Here is an 18,213-nt window from a genome sequence, read left to right as displayed (position 1 = left end):
ACCCCATGCCGGTGTTCATACTGACTGGGGAATTACAGAAACCTTCTGTAAAGTTGATAAAGTTACTTGCAAAAAATTCAGAATGAAACATCTGCAAGATTAATCCTTGCCACTTATCAAGACGATACAAGCAAGACTAACCAACCACTTCTTCGACCAAAAATTCAAAAAGTCAAAGAAGCCCACAGAGACCAAAGGTTTGACGTTCCAATTGACGTTCAACAAATGGTTAACTATCCTGAAATCTCTTTTGAAGATTTCAGAACAATCTGGAAGAAAGCAAGAGATGCATGCCCAGAAGACCTTGTTCATGAAAAGTTTTTCACTACGGACAAGAAAACAAAAAGTCTGTTCAACTTTCTCGAAGGAGCAGATGCAAAATTAGTCTACCAAGCCTTTCAAGCTGGACTAATCGACAATATCTACCCAAGTTGCAACCTTCAAGAACTCAAATTCTTCCCAAGCAGCATGGTAGAATCCATTAAGAACTTTCGAAAGAAAGTACTTAAAGCAAAAGATAATCCGATCTACATCAGATGCATCTCTTCACTCCCAGAATGGATTCAAGAATCAACTCTTTCTCCATACCACTTTCTGGAAATTGGTCTTTCTAAAGCCAACAGAGAGATTGAACAATCTCAACCAATGGAAGATAAAGATTTACCTTTCACAGAAATTCTTCATCCCAATCGCATCAATGGTTTAAGAAGAATATCAAAAAAAATCATTGAAATTATTTCTGGTTCAAAAAAGAAGATTAATTATACCGATTCACATTGTATAATTACAAGCTGGAGTTACAACAACACCAGCCAAGAAGATCTTCGTCAAGCCTCCAAGTTTGGAGAAAAATTCATGAAAAATAACATGGAAGTATCCAATGCTACACGCCAGCACTTCTGCCGACATGCAGAACAACTTTTCGAAGAACATCTTTGTCACTTTTGCGAAAGCAAAGATTCGGAGACAAAGGAGGGACCCCCCTCTGAAGATGACAAATCCTCATCATCTTAAAGAAAGATGCTTCACGTGTCAAATGGCCCCGCCACTCAAAATAATAATGCCTTTTCTCCATTATTAGAAGCTTTCCAGTTGTCCACAATAATGTAATATTTAGTGGATAAAAACGTCATGCCTGACATAATAGGCAAATATCAGACCCTCTCAATGTATCTATAAATTGAGAGTTATGTTTTGTTTTAGGGACATCGCAATAACGAGTGCAACAAAAAACACTCTCTATCTATTAAATTTTCAGTTCAATGTCTAGTGAGTAATTCCTCCCTTAGAAGGGATAAAATGTAAAATATTGTAAGAGTTTTCCCTTTTTTGGGAACTCTTTTATCAATAAATCTTTGTTTTGTTATTTTTGAGTGTTCATACAAATTAGAGTCATGAAACTGACACTCTAATTTGTATGAACACTCAAAAATAACAAAACAAAGATTTATTGATAAAAGAGTTCCCAAAAAAGGGAAAACTCTTACAATATTTTACATTTTATCCCTTCTAAGGGAGGAATTACTCACTAGACATTGAACTGAAAATTTAATAGATAGAGAGTGTTTTTTGTTGCACTCGTTATTGCGATGTCCCTAAAACAAAACATAACTCTCAATTTATAGATACATTGAGAGGGTCTGATATTTGCCTATTATGTCAGGCATGACGTTTTTATCCACTAAATATTACATTATTGTGGACAACTGGAAAGCTTCTAATAATGGAGAAAAGGCATTATTATTTTGAGTGGCGGGGCCATTTGACACGTGAAGCATCTTTCTTTAAGATGATGAGGATTTGTCATCTTCAGAGGGGGGTCCCTCCTTTGTCTCCGAATCTTTGCTTTCGCAAAAGTGACAAAGATGTTCTTCGAAAAGTTGTTCTGCATGTCGGCAGAAGTGCTGGCGTGTAGCATTGGATACTTCCATGTTATTTTTCATGAATTTTTCTCCAAACTTGGAGGCTTGACGAAGATCTTCTTGGCTGGTGTTGTTGTAACTCCAGCTTGTAATTATACAATGTGAATCGGTATAATTAATCTTCTTTTTTGAACCAGAAATAATTTCAATGATTTTTTCTGATATTCTTCTTAAACCATTGATGCGATTGGGATGAAGAATTTCTGTGAAAGGTAAATCTTTATCTTCCATTGGTTGAGATTGTTCAATCTCTTTGTTGGCTTTAGAAAGACCAATTTCCAGAAAGTGGTATGGAGAAAGAGTTGATTCTTGAATCCATTCTGGGAGTGAAGAGATGCATCTGATGTAGATCGGATTATCTTTTGCTTTAAGTACTTTCTTTCGAAAGTTCTTAATGGATTCTACCATGCTGCTTGGGAAGAATTTGAGTTCTTGAAGGTTGCAACTTGGGTAGATATTGTCGATTAGTCCAGCTTGAAAGGCTTGGTAGACTAATTTTGCATCTGCTCCTTCGAGAAAGTTGAACAGACTTTTTGTTTTCTTGTCCGTAGTGAAAAACTTTTCATGAACAAGGTCTTCTGGGCATGCATCTCTTGCTTTCTTCCAGATTGTTCTGAAATCTTCAAAAGAGATTTCAGGATAGTTAACCATTTGTTGAACGTCAATTGGAACGTCAAACCTTTGGTCTCTGTGGGCTTCTTTGACTTTTTGAATTTTTGGTCGAAGAAGTGGTTGGTTAGTCTTGCTTGTATCGTCTTGATAAGTGGCAAGGATTAATCTTGCAGATGTTTCATTCTGAATTTTTTGCAAGTAACTTTATCAACTTTACAGAAGGTTTCTGTAATTCCCCAGTCAGTATGAACACCGGCATGGGGTCCTTTATAGATTACATAAAATCTTTCAGCTTCTTTGTTAAGAGCTTTTTTGTAATCTGGTGTAAACTCCTGCACAGATTTGTTAGTGGGTGACAAAGTTGTCATTTTACTGATTCCTTCAGTACAAGGATTGGGATCAACCAATAAGCTAGTTTTTCCATTAGGAAGAGGAGTAGCTGTCTCCTTTATTATGCTTTTTAGCAAAGCATCAGCTTTCAACGGATTTGTTGATTCTTTACCATGTGCCGTTTGCACTGGAATAGCCTTTGTTTTTGAGCTTTCGCTTTCCGGTACATTGGTGACCGTTGTTACTTGTTCATACAAGTTGATTTTCTGCTCAATTGCAGATAGCTCTATGAGGAGCATTTGTTTCTTCATCCTCAAAATGTTGAGGTCTTCCATTTTTGTAAACTCAATTTTTGTTTACTTTTCTCTCTAATCTCCCCCTCTCTTTTTTGTAGGTGAAGTTTTTGTGAGGAAATATGTCATGAGGATCATATCCTTTTATAGGGCTCGAGAGGAGCGAGTGAGATCATGGATGATGTAAGGCATACCTGAAGTCACGAGTGAGGCAGTCTGCCAGTACGTTTTTGTTTCCTGCGAGATGTTCAACAGTGAATGTATATCGTGAGAACCACTCTTGCCATCGTATTAGCCGGCCTAATTTGTTATCTCCTGCAATCTTCGTTCGGAGGAAATAAGTAAAATTTTTATTATCTGTACGAACCAGGAAATTTACTGGTGTTAAATATACAGAGAATTTTGTAATAACTCTTTTTACAGCGAGTAATTCTTTTTCATTGCTATGGTAGTTTTTCTCAGCTGCTTTGAAACTGCCAGAGGTGTACCTGCAAATTTGTTCTTCGTTTTTGGGGTTTTTAGCTTTTAAAACACCTCCCCAAAATTCATCAGAAGCATCAGTTTCAATAATTAAACTGTCTTCAATGTTTGGAAGATAAAGTTTTGGAAAATTGATTAAAACTTTCTTTATCTTTTTGATATAGTCTGTATCAGCACTTGACCAATTCCAAATGACATCTTTTTTTAATTTTGCCTGTAAAGGTTTTCTCATGGCTGCAAGTTTTTCAATATATGTTTCAGCATAAGTCAAAACACCAAGAAATCTTTGTAGTTGCTTTTTGTCTTCTAAAACATTTGGAAAGTCATGTAAATGTTCAAGAATATGCTTTTGAGGACAATGAGTACCCTCATTTATTTCTAAACCCAAAAAATTGATTTTTGTTTTGAAAAGATGAGCTTTCTTTTTTGAAAGTATTATTCCATATTTTAAAATAGTTCTGAGAACCTGTGTGACATGAACATAGTGTTCTTGTTCATTTTTGCTGAAGATCATGATGTCATCAACGTATACAGTGCAGAAACCTTCAAGGCCTCGAAGAGCGTTCTGCATGTGTCTTTGAAAAATACTAGGAGCTTGTTTAAGCCCAAAGGGTAGTACTTTCCATTGAAAGAGTCCATCAGGACATGTGAAGGCAGTGAGAAGCTGCGATTCTTCATCAAGTAGAACTTGCCAGAAACCTGACTTGCAGTCGAAACTTGAATAAATGTTTTTTCCTCTTAGAAGAGTCAAGAGTTCGTGCATATTGGGAAGATTATGCGAGTCTCCAATAGTTGCATCATTGATTGCTTTGTAGTTGACAACCATGCGCTTCTTTCCTCTTCTTTTCTCTGCTTCTTTATTGAAAAGAAAGGCAGGAGACATATGAGGGGATTTTGATTCTATAATTAGTCTCATATCAAGTAATTCCTTGATTTGTTTGGAAAATTCTTCTCTATCTTGTAAAGAGTAAACCATAGGTTTTTCTCTAATAACCGTCTTGGGATTAATAAGCTTAATTGAAGCTTTCATCCATCCTTTGATTTTATTTGGATCAATAGGATTTTTAGAACAAACTTTTTCAAGAAGATCCTCAATCTGTTTGAACCTGGTAGTTTGAATAGAAATAATCTTTTCTTTATTAATCCCTTCATGGGTTATATTAGTACCTGGAATTTGTTTTTCTTTAGAACCTTTTTCTTGAGTTTCAAGAAAACCTGGTTTTCCTTTGCTATAGGCCTCTGTAACCTTTTTTATAATTACCATATCATTATTAAGATGAAAGGCGATTCTATCTATCCATTGTATGAATGGTCCATAAACTTGACAGAAGTTGTTCCCAATTATGATATCAATTCCTGAATTTTGTTGGTAAATAGTGGGAACGTTGAAATGTTCTCCTGAAAGTTCGAGATTAATGTTTCTACAAACTTTATTAATTTTTATGGTTTCACCATTTGCAATAGTGGCACTAATTTCTTTGGGAGCGTTTTCCCAGAGTTCATCCGGAATGATGAATTTGCTTGCAAGACATAAAGATGCACCTGTGTCTACAAAACAATGTACTCTAAATTTTTTATATCCTTTAAAGTTAAGGAAGGCAGAAACATAGATAGAGTTTGGATTAGTAAGATTCATGATAATGGAATCATCAATCTTCTGGAGGTTTGCGCAAAAATGGTTAATCTCCTCCTCCCTGAAAAGTGGGGTCTGTATGGGACTAGTCTGAGTCATCCGTTGTTGATTCGTATTCATCAGTGTCTGATGAAGATTCTGTCTCAACATGATATATAAAAACATGTTGTGTACCATCATACTCTTCTTCAAGAGCTTCATAGCCCCCATTGTTAGCGGTTTGTAAAACCTTGACTTTGTCAGGGTATTTCTTTCTATTTGGACATTCATTGGCGTAGTGTCCTTCTTCATTGCAGATCCAACACCTACATTTTTTCTTTCCTTGCGGACAGGAAGTAGTCTTCTTAGGTGTTTCTTTTGAAGGTTTTTTGAAGTATTTTCCTGGAGAAAATTTTCTTCTTTTCTTTTTCCAAAAATATTTGAATTTCTTTTTGTTTTTATATTTTTTCTTATTATAATTTTTCTTTCCAATATCAAAGTTTTTGAAATCAGAGAGAATGCTACAACAATCTTTGCTTATTGTTTTAAGTTTTTGTTGTTTATATCTGTCTTGACAGATTCTATCAATTTCTTCTTTTGCAATTTTTGTTGCATAAGAAAGACTGGTTTGCTGGATTTCTCCAGTAACTTCTTTTTTCCATCTGTCTGTACAGGTTTCTCCAATAATTGGAATCTTCATGAGGTAAGCAGATATCCATTGTGCATATTCACTTCTTTGTGGAATATCATATAGATATGATTCATACATACAAGTGTATTTGTCGAGAAGACTAATATCATGTAATTGGAGTTTTGTCATTGAAACTCTTGCTATGTCAACTTTCTTATTAATGGTGTAGTCTTTATTAGAAATATAATCAAGACCTAAGAAAGTAGTGTATATGACATTTATGATATTATCAAAAAGATCTGAACCATGCATTTCTTCATTCCAATTATTGTTTCTTAGGAATTTTTGTACAATTCCATCAGTTTTGTGTTCTAAAAGTAGTAGAAAATTTTTTGCTTTTTCAAATTCATCTGGGTTTGTCTGTAAGATTAGTGAAATCTCAGTAACCCATTTTTCTACAACTCTTTCTCTGAGTTTTAGATCTTGGATACAATCAATATTGAGTACATTGATCGTATTGGATCCTTGACCACTATTTGGAATACCATTGTGGACAGGCATTTTGAACTCATATTTCTTTTTATTGCCTCTTCTTGTAGCTGTATAAGAAGATTCTGCTTCATCATCTTCCATATCCGAATATTCGAACTTAACAGTCTTTGTATTTGTTTTAAAGTTATCTTCTTCTTCTGATTCAGTGTCAGGTTCATTTATTTTAGTCATTCTAAAATATTGATCAAAAAGTTTGGGTTCTTTTTGATACAATTTTTCACATTCTTCAGTTTCTAATGATAAAAGTTGAATAAGTTTTTGGTCAGCTTTATCATAATCTTCAAATTGAAGGTTAAAGAAATATTTCTCGAGTTTCTCAGAGATTGTTTCTTTCATTTTTACTCTTTCCTGAAAATGTCAATTTTCTGGGAATTTTTTGAGCTTCCTAAGTCAGGGTTTCCAACACTAGGATTGGGAGGTGAGTATTTCTTAAGACCTGAATATTTTCCTGGCTTGGATTTTTGTTCTATGATGGAGATATTTTTGATGTGCTCAAGAATGTCTTTATTACAAGGGCAAGAGTCAATCTTTTCAGATAACTCCTTAATAATGTCTGCAATAATTTTTGCAGATGCTACTTCCAACTGGGCAATGGTTACGTATTTATTGACTATTAAGTCCAAGTTTATAATCAGACCATCTATTTTTTCATTAAGGAGGTTGATTGATCTATTCAGCTCGGGTATCGAGGTGGTTGATCTATTCAGCTCGGGTATCGAGGTCATCCTATTAGTTGTTTTAACTGATCATGTATATTAGTGATTTTAAGGTTGATTTCCTTAAGAGTGCCCTCAATATTTGCCTTTTTGGCGACTTCTTCAACAAATTGGTTGTTTTTTAAAGAGTTTTCTAAAAGAATAGAATGTTTGTCAATAGACTGGGTTAACTTGATAGTTAATTTATTTTGTCTTTCAATAACTTCCAAGAATTTTTCCAAATCTTTTTTATCAAGATTGTTTTTAACCATAAAGGCTAAATCGTTTTTAAATTGGTTAAAAGGTATTTTATTTTTTGAAATATCTTCAGAAATATCTTTTGAAATACCAAGATAATGGCTTATTTTTGAAGTTTTTAAGAGGCATCTTGCAATGATCTGGTTGAGATTATTGCAATGATTTACAATTGTTTGAATACCGGCTTTTCCTGAAGTAGAGAAAACGTATTCTTTCTTTTCAGTATTATCGTCAAGAGTTTTAATTTTGACTGTTTTACCTTTTTTATAGAAATGAGGAAAATCAATTTTATTATTCATTTATAATGTCAGTGATTTGTTTGATATTCTGGCGTAGACTATCAATTTTTAAAGACATGTTTCTTATTAAATTATTATCTTTTCTTTCCGAGCTTTCTCCTATGTGGAGTGAATCCATAGAAATTCTTGGTCTAAGAGTTTCTCCTAGAGCTTTTTTATTTCTAGCTATATTTAAAACCCAAGAGTTTTCTTGAGGATTTATGTCGCAGAATTGTTTATCTTTGACATGGCCTATTTCTGAAAAGACATCATCAAGTTCGATGTACTCGTCTTTCTTATAGTCTATGCTATGGTGACTGTTGGTCAGGGCATATCCTATAAGATATGTTATGGTGAATGGTTTATCACCTGGACTCATAAGGTCACTTCTTTCAAAGTGATGTATAAAAGATAAGGTTTTATCTATATTTGCAGATTTTAAATCCAGAGCAAACTTTGGATAGACTGAAAACATAAACTTTTGGTAAGCAAGGTTTCCCTTTGCAGCACCTAAGATGCAGTCCTGTCTGTCAGTAATTCTGTTGTCAATTAAGGCCATTTTTATGGGAGAATTTATTCCTGCTTGGAATTGGGATTTTAGCAAAATTTTTACAGCTCCGATATGGACCATTCTAATTTTTGATCTAATCTCAACTGGAATACTTTTTAAGTTATTGTTTATTTGTTCCTTAGTTAAAAGGGGTAGAAAGACAGCTCCTATTGTATCTTTTATGTCTACTGACATTTCTTTAGTACTAACAAAGTAGAAGATTTCATTTTTCCTTTTAAGAGGATTTAAAATACTAAGTTTAGAAGGAACATTTTTGAAAATGTTTTCTTTCTTTATTTTTAAATCTATTTTCTTAACTCGAGAGAGAAGGTCTTGTTTTATTAAAAGATTTGCATGAAAGCCATCTTCATCTTCAACATAAGTTAAGATTTGTTTTTCTTCTGAATTATTTTCTTCAGTGTTGTTGAAAATTTCTTTATTCATTTTAAGAAAATTTTAATAAGTTAAAATAAATTTTCTGAGTTCTGAAACTAATTTTTTATTTCTATCAAGATGTTCTTGATGAACTTTTTGCTCATGTAGGAGATACTTACGTATACTAACCAAGTTTGGTATATATTCGTGAGTATGTTTATTTTGTGCTTGTAGAATTCTGAAATTTATATGCACTAAATCTTTTTTATTATTGAAAAGTATTTCTTTATGTTGAGAAATTTCAATTTCTTTATTATGAATATCTTCAAAAATTACACTGTAAAGTGTTTTGTTATAATGTAATGCCATTTTTATCAAGGCTCTGATACCAGTTTTGGAGATGAAAATGGCATTACATTATAACTGAACAACTCGGCGAGTCGAGGACAGGACTTGTTCATCGGATGAAGGTGGACTCGACGAGTGTTCATACAACTTGGCGATTCGGATGAGGTTTACACGATGTTCATATGAGAGAGGAACTCGTCGAGTCGATGCTAAACTCGACGAGTCGAGTCTTGGATAAAGACGAGTAAAGGGTTAGGGACTCGATGAGTTGACGTCCCAACTCGCCGAGTCGGGTCAACTTGAAGTTGACTTTGACTGGACTTGAACTAAACCTGTTTTAGGGTTGCACATGTTGCGTGTTGAGTTGAAGGTTGTTGTGTAGGGATCGAGGAGTCGAAGGGAGTCGACTTGTGTGCCGAGGATAATTCAAACACTGCACGACATTGAGGTGAGTTACCTTACAGTAGGGGTGGGTCTAAGGCCATAATGCTAGCCCACCAAAAAGGGGTATTTAGAAGACGATTGTCTTTGTGATAATTATCTTGGTCTGGTTATGTTCTTTGGTCATGAGATTTATATGTATGATATGTTATGTGTATAATAGAGATTAGCTTCCCTGATAGTGGTCCTTAGGACCAAAGGGGTAAGTCAGTACCCGGATATGTCTGACTGCATGCTTATATTGTTGGATTAGTGTCTAAGCCCATAACCATATTTGGTAAGTACTTGACCCGGTTGTGCATGGTCCTTTTGGGTTGCCTTCACCACAGCAACTTGACTAGAGAAATAATAGAGAAAGAGGTTATTATGATTTATTAATATATTATAAGAATAATATATTAAAGGAGAAATCATATGAGAAAGGAATTTGTGTTGTTATTACAATATAACAACAAGAGGCATGTAATCACTTCTACTACATAGATTTTGAAATACCTAGGTGCATGCTAGGGTTCTTATTGTGTTCATAAAGTTGTGTATCAAATAGAGAAAACATAGATCCAAATCTATGGTTGTATGCACACATAGGATTACTTGTATAAAACCCATCAGTGGTCTCAAAGCATATGGTTAATTGTTTTCAATTAGATTAAAACCCGCGTTAAACGCGGGGAGCATATAAAAAAACATAGAATTGTAAACATATATTACATCATAGGAAGCATGACCATTAAAAGTAGATTGCCATAGCTATTTTAAATTCATTAACATACATTACAATAGCTATTTTAATTTCATAACAATTAAAAGAATAAATAAAAAACTAATAAATCATAGAATAATATAAAATATTAAAATAGTTCATTACAAAAAAAAACAACTATGTTCGAATGCAAATTAAAATATATATATATATATATATATATATATATATATATATATATATATATATATATAATCACTACTTTCTACTTGGCATAGTCATTGTATCAAAATCAGAACGGTTTGAAAAAACTTGTTGAGAATGATGTGCCGGAACCACATAGTCAATCGTATTTCCTTTAAAGAAATATATGGTATTGTTTCTATAATCCCACCATTCATGTGCACTTTCATTGTAAGTACTAACATCTACTTTAACCCACCGATTGTGAATGAAAATCCAAATAGCCCACGGACTATCTCCACTTATAGAGAGATATCCCAATTTTCCGTGAAACTTGATTAGTCTCGATGCATACGGTTTTAATTCAATACTAGTAGAAGGTGCAAATATGAGTATATGTTCTTCTGAATAAATATCAAATCGCAATATGGTATCATTAGATAATAAGAAGTATACGACACCGCCACTTGTAACTGCCTCATCAGAAACATGATAAACAGATGATGGTAACCGGATATTTTGAAACACCCTCCATTGCCATGTAGTAGATGAAAACAATTCTATGTTGTAGTAATCATAGTCCACTTTTTCCTTAGGCATATCACTGCAAATAAAATAACATATAAGTAAATCATAAAGTAAATTAATAACATAAAATGTACTACATATAAACTCTTACAATGGCTTTGACAATCGAATGACCTTGAAATGTAACGGGTTCGAACTGATAACTACCAAAGCAAACTTTGTTGCAGTGTATTCAGAGGTCGGAAAAGGTATCCATTTGGCATCTGAAGTCGTTGGTTTGATAAAAAAATAAATTCTTTGAAACGTATTCATCTGGATCATAGGATTCAACAAGAAGGAGTCTACACAATGATGATGCTAAAATAGTACAAGTATGTGGTAGCCAATTAATGTCATGATTGTTGCTACCAGAAGACGGAAGAAACTGAAGCTCTTTATTTGTCCATGGGTTTTTTTGTTGAACGATAATTCCACAAACCACATTATTTCTACGGTTGTAGTTATGAAGAACATAGTTGTTGTATGTTAGATTTCCATAATATGTATTTGTACAACGTACAGTAGCAAATGTTTGTAATGATGTTCGTGAAAGAATTTCAATAATTAGTTCAGAAGTCAATAACGATAACTGCAAAAGAAAGAAATAATAAGATAATAATATTAGAAAAACTTAAAATTTAATATTTGATGACACACGATTTTAATTGATAATAAGTATACTGTTTGTAGCATTGAGTGTAAAGAATTTTACCCGATCCATTTTCAATATTTTTTTCCAATTCATCAATAATTGTATTGTTAGACGGGATCCTTGAGATAGCATGAAATTCTGTTTTGTTATTCAAATTGTCATGTGTAATTTGAATTTTGAATGCCATCTTTTTTTCCAATAGTATATTTAGAGCAGATGGATAAATTTCATTATTACCAACCTAAAAAAAAGAACGTTTATAAAAATAGATATACAAAATAATAATTTTGTTTTATGTAAATGAAGTTAATATGTATAACCTTATAGAACTCATGAACCAACTCTTGTGCGTTTTTTCTTATAAGCTTCTTTGCGTCATAATCATATAAAGTATGTGACACCGAACCGGTAATATCTTCAACTATAATGGTGATTTTAAAACTGAAAGCATTGATGTAAACATATTTAGTAACATAAATTTATATAATTTAACAGAACAATATAATAATATTTATAAAATAAGTTTCAAAACCTAGGAACAACATAAATGACTTTGTTTATGCAGCTTGAAGTGTTACAATAAAAAAACTTTTTTATCTTGAGACTTATCATGATGGATTAAAATTTGTTTCACAAATTTCTGTTGACATCTAATACAAGTAAAACAGTACGATTCCCCTTCAGCACATACTTGCTTAATCGTACCGACAACAATTAATGTTTTTTCCTAAAAAATATTAATGGAAGTTTAAATTTTAGTATAAAATAATAATAATCAAGGAATAAGATATAAATAATACAAAACCAATTTCTCATAATTTATATATTGTAAATGAAAGTGATTTATATATACCTGATGTATTTGTTAGAGATTAGCAATACTATTGAAATCAAAATTATGAAGGAAATCTTCATTTTCGGAGTAGATGATCGATGACGAAGAGTTGCTACAATTAGCAATTGTGGTTTGAGCGATTTATCTGGAAAAAAACAAATATTGTTTGAAGTTATATATATATATATATATATATAACCTGAACCTAAGATTGCAAAAACTATATGAAAAAATATAGAAAATGAATTACCCTTCATGTAGGCTAGAAATATTAGTTTGAAAATGAGTCAAAAGCATTAATTGCGAATGTAAAATGATGGTAAATATTAAATAAATGATGCATTTTTTTAAAAAAAAAATTTATTTGATTTAATGTTTTGTTAAATATAAAAATGATGAGACCTCCACATCTTTAAAATCGGATAACCGAAATTTTTTAATAGTAGACTTTTCATTTCAGATATACAAAAAAATTAATACAAAGTTACAAACACAAGTTCCTACAATTTAAAAAAATACAATTCAAACACGTCAATTTAAAATTTAAAAACAAACAACATATATAAATATTTATATTTAATATGATATGAATGAATTAAAATTAAAAACGAAAATAACTTGTTTTTCATACGAATACATTATTAACCCTAGATATTTTAGGAACATTCACATATGTTTGTTATTTATCACTTAAAACTTACAACCTGATTCAATAATACAAAGTATAAAGTGAAGACGATGAAGACATAGTTTTCAAAAGAAAAAACGTACCTGATCTTGAAGATCTAATTTTGAAGAGAAAAGAAGACGTGGAGAATAACAGAAAACAATGAAATTGGCGAAGATAACGGCAACAATGGAGGACGGAGGTTCGGAGAGTAGTATGAATGGGTGCCAGTCAGGGACTCAGTGAGTCAGCAACAGGTTCAAGGCTAAGAAGATGGTGAAATCGGATACTTGGGAATGACAACTGGAGGGATTCGTGAGGTATGTTCTAAAAGATTAAAATAATGAGTTTTTGTCCCTAATTTCCTAGATATTTATAATTGATTCGTGATATATTTTTTCCTGATTTTCATAGTTTTTGTGAGATTTCTTTCCAATTTTTATAAAAAAATCCTCCCTAATCTTGTACGTTTTTATATTTGTTTATGATCTGTATGCATGATAGCCCTAAAAATCAGCATCGTATCTTCAATTTTTTGAAGAATAAATCTTGATTTTGTACTTGAGTATGATCACGATCGCAACATTTTCCCTCAAAATCCCTGAGTAATTTCCAATAAAATTGCTATAAAATCGTTTTCATGTGACAAATTACATAATCCATCAGCAAAAGCTTCAACGCAAGTTTGGATTTTGACCAGGGGCATCATAATAAGAATTTCTTGACATCTATCTTTGTGTGATAATGCATTTGCATCACTTATTTGCTTATTTTAAAGTCCTGTAATAGTAATGATATCATCTTTGTTAACCCTTATGAACTAATTCTATCAAAATATAAAAGAGCTTTGACTTAAACAATATATATATATATATATATATATATATATATATATATATATATATATATATATATATTTCTGCCAATTTTAATCGAAGTTTTTGACTATTATCTCGAGATGTATGCTTCCAACACTGCAATCTGACATCCAATGGGAAATCCGTGAGTGATTCATGATATGTACAAGAGCCATTATACATAAAATGGAAAAATGAGATTGTCTCAGTGGCTGCAGATACCAATGTATTCTTGTTAGGAAGAAGAAAGAGATACAGTTGGAGATACACCTATCAAATATCATGGAAAATGGGCACTCAGACGTATGATGTTCGGTGGAAATAAAGTAGGTTGTTATGTATCCAACATTTTTTTGGGGTTGTTTCTTTATAAAGTACGATGTACTTACAGGGGTAGATTGGTCATTTTACAAATTTCATATTATAATGTGTTTCTTTTATTGACGAAATGTACTCTCTATCATCATCTAATAGACCAAGAGCATAGCAAGCATCTTTGTAAGACTCATGTACAATGCCGTTAATTGTCCTGATATCTTCATAGCATGTAGGACCCTTGATTTTGTTCAACAAAATCCGTAGATAAAAAATGTCACCAGACTTGGGAGAAACATGGTTTAATCGACCAACTGCCTTGGACTTGGTTTTCCTATTCGTCCATATCTTATCTGATTTATTCCGAAAGTATTTAGTTGGGAATTCAACATATGATAACTTTCGTGCATCTTCATCATGCTTGTTACATTCCATCCAAGCTAAAAATTGAGAAGCAGCGACAGTCGGTTTAGAAACAACCTGATTAACATGTTGGTTTTGTTTAGAAACAACAGGTTGTTTGTGTTTGAGGTGAAATGACAACCTTTCGACAGACGATGTTCGATAATGAATATCATACCCAAAAAGCCTCCAACATGCCTCACATGCGGAAATATAACGACAGTTATAGAACTCACCAATTTTGTCACGGTCGTTATTTTCTATCTGTTGTTTCTTCTTTTGTGTTGGATCAACAATACATGCAGTTATCCTATCCAGTCCTTTGTTAATATACTTAAAAAGATACTTTATCGATCCAACTTGGTTACACCACTCTAGAGTTATGTGAGTTTGATATTGTTTCAGAAGGATCTTATTATATGGAACAACATTTCTAAAAAATCAAGAAAAATGTCATAAATAACATTAAATGATAATTTGAGGTTAACATAGTAAGAACATAAGAAAACATATATAATGAGTAATATGTTTTTATAGATTACATTATCCGTTTAAAAATAAAATATTAGTACAATTTTAATTTAACTTGTTCGTTGATATTTATGTATTTAAACATATAATAATATATTTCATAAAAACAAAACAAATTTAAGGAATTAATGCTTAGTAAATCAATGAAAAGGATTTGTGTATACCTGTTGTCTAAAGAAACACCGTTTTTAAGGACATTATTTCCATCGTTACGTCTCTGGTAAATAGGATAACCATCTTCATCAATATATGTATGATCGGTAAATTCCTTTGGAAATCGTTTTGAACATTTGCCTTTTTTCATACACGACATAAATGGTTGATCGTTGCCACAAGGTCCGTGTATCATGTTATCACAAACAATCTGATACAAATCAGGTTCACTATCCTTGTCTAGCAATTCAACACATATAACATGGTCTATGTCTTTAGGATTTGGAATTTTAGAATTTTTTTTTCCAAAAACAGACATACATAACAATGTGGCAGGCCCTCTTTTGAAACTCATTTGTATATACAACTGTGTGAGCAAAGAAAGCAACTAGGGTTAAATGATAAAATTATCAAACAGTTATAATGTTAATGAGTAAAAATATATAAGATTGATACCTCCAGCGACTTCACCCAAAGTTTTTTCATCCTTCAATCGACTGATTAATGAATCAAGTTTAATTTTGAAAATTCATGTAAGGATATTTGGCCTGTCTTCCGGTTTAAGATTCTCGACTTCAACAAATCTAATAACTTCTGGCCATTTAGGATTACATGTAAGGGTTAAAAAAAGATCTGGATAACCAAACCACTTAACCAGAGTCATTGCATCTAAGTAGTTTTGTTGCATGTAACGGCTGCCACCGGTAAAAGAAGATGGTATAATAATACGATTTCCCATCAAAGAAGCATCTTCAATGCCATCTTTAGCTGCCTGGGCCAAGTTGCGATAAGGTGCCATGCGTAATGTTGGTTGGTTAAGCCTAATATAATTAAGTCGTTCATTTTCAACCATTGTATACGAATTAACCAGAAACTGTTGGAATAGTTTTCTTGAACGTAATATCAATGATATTTCATCTGTTCTCTGTGGTGTAAAATAAGAAAAAAACTCTCGCATGGTCAATCTTATTCGTCCATTAGATTCTTGATCTTCAACACCACGATGTAGTATATCCACTCGAAATCCATCCTCGGCATAAGGGAATAATAAAGGATATTGAAGTGCAAGATACTGAGGATGCAACTCATTAATACGTTGAAGTTATCGACTTTGCGTTTCCAATACGATATCCCTCGAATCATACCCATCAATGTCACATATAATGAGGGAAGCTACCTCATTTGTGGTAGGAAGATTATACTGCCTACCATCAGTTTCTCCTGACCCAATCAATTTCAACCTAATACGCTTTGTTGGATTTGAACCAAAGCAATCACGTACCATTCTAAATTGTTTAACCAGTGGATTAATGAAATCCAATAAGCCCATAAACTCCTGAATAGTCCAGAACTCAAGAGAAAACGGATTTTCCATGGACTCATTAGATGTGGTCTTTTTCTTCTTATTTGACCTACAATAACATAATAAAAAAATATTTGATATAAACTTTTTGTAGTAATATATATATATATATATATATATATATATATATATAAAATTAATGGAATTATACAATATAGGGTATTCACATACTCGCATGATTTGAATCTGTTTTGAACCTCATGATCTGTATCATATATGTACAACTGACAAAATCTTGGTGATTCACCCTCTTCGGGAAGTAAGCTGCCTACACTATGATAATTGTGGCCATGTACTCGAAAAACATAAGGACTACCTCCTGAGTTAATGGCGTGACCAATCTTTCCAGCCATAGATGTGAATGCGAACATCATATTGTATCGATGTATATTCTATATGAAGTTTTGAATTTTTTCAGAAAGACCACTATATAAATCAAGCAACAACTGAGGTGGGTGAATCAGACTGTGTAGTTCAACTTTTCACTACTAGAAAAACAGCCTTTTACGACGCTCATGGCGCGTCGTAAAAGGCTCAGATGACGCGCAAATGCGCGTCAAGGAAGGCCCTGTCATAAAGAGAAACGACGCGCTTTTGCGCGTCGTCTATAGACGACGCGCATTTACGACGCTCATTTACGACGCACAATTACGTCGCGCATTTACGACACGCAATGCGTATCAAGGAAGGCCCTGTCATAAAGGAAGACGACACGCATTCGCGTGTCGTAACCTTACGACGCGCGTGTTAATGACACGCAATGCGTATCAAGAAAGCCCCTATCAAGAAAGGCCATGTCATAAATGAAGATGACACACATTTTTGCGTATCATAATTTTAAATGTTTTAAAAAAAATATTATATTATTGATTTACTAATTTTCAAATTAAATAATACATTAAAAATCTCATAATACAAAATAAAATACGATAAATAACAAAGATAATTCATTTCACTAATATGTCAAATACAAATAATTATTCCAATATTGAGTAATTGTAATAAAAGAAATGAACTCAAGAGAAGTAGAATTTATATACAATCGCATTATCTAGATTACTATGTACTAACAACTCTCTGTGTGTTTGCTTTTGCTTGAGTCTTGTTTCCTCCAAAGCTTCTAGCCATGCCAAAGTATGAGTCTTGCTTTTGCTTGAGTCTTGTTCATGTCCAAATCAAGTAAAACATTGCTAACTTATATTCATCAAGTCCTTACCTTCCTGGAACTGAATTGAAGTCACCACAGACGAACATTGGAATATCTGAACTTGCAATTATCTTTTTCAATCCTTTTAACAGTGTGTGAACCGTCAATTTTCACATTTATATAGTTTTTAAGTTATTAAACATGAAGAAAAAGTGTATATATACAAACAACAAGAGATACTTATCTTCTTTGTTTTCATTTCTCTTCGACAAAATCTACACTAAAAGAATTGTGCGCATGTATGTTAATGTCAAAATTCCTATGAGGGCAAAATGGTCATAATAATTCGGAACAATCTGGAAGAGTATTTTTGTTCGAGTGGAAAGTGAATCTTGATTTTATACATATATATATATATATATATATATATATATATATACATACATACACACACACAACAC

Source organism: Lactuca saligna, chromosome 2 (genome assembly GCF_052625555.1).
Source record: "Lactuca saligna cultivar CGN05327 chromosome 2, ASM5262555v1, whole genome shotgun sequence".
NCBI lineage: Eukaryota > Viridiplantae > Streptophyta > Magnoliopsida > Asterales > Asteraceae > Lactuca > Lactuca saligna.
Note: the sequence above shows the minus strand (reverse complement) of the source record.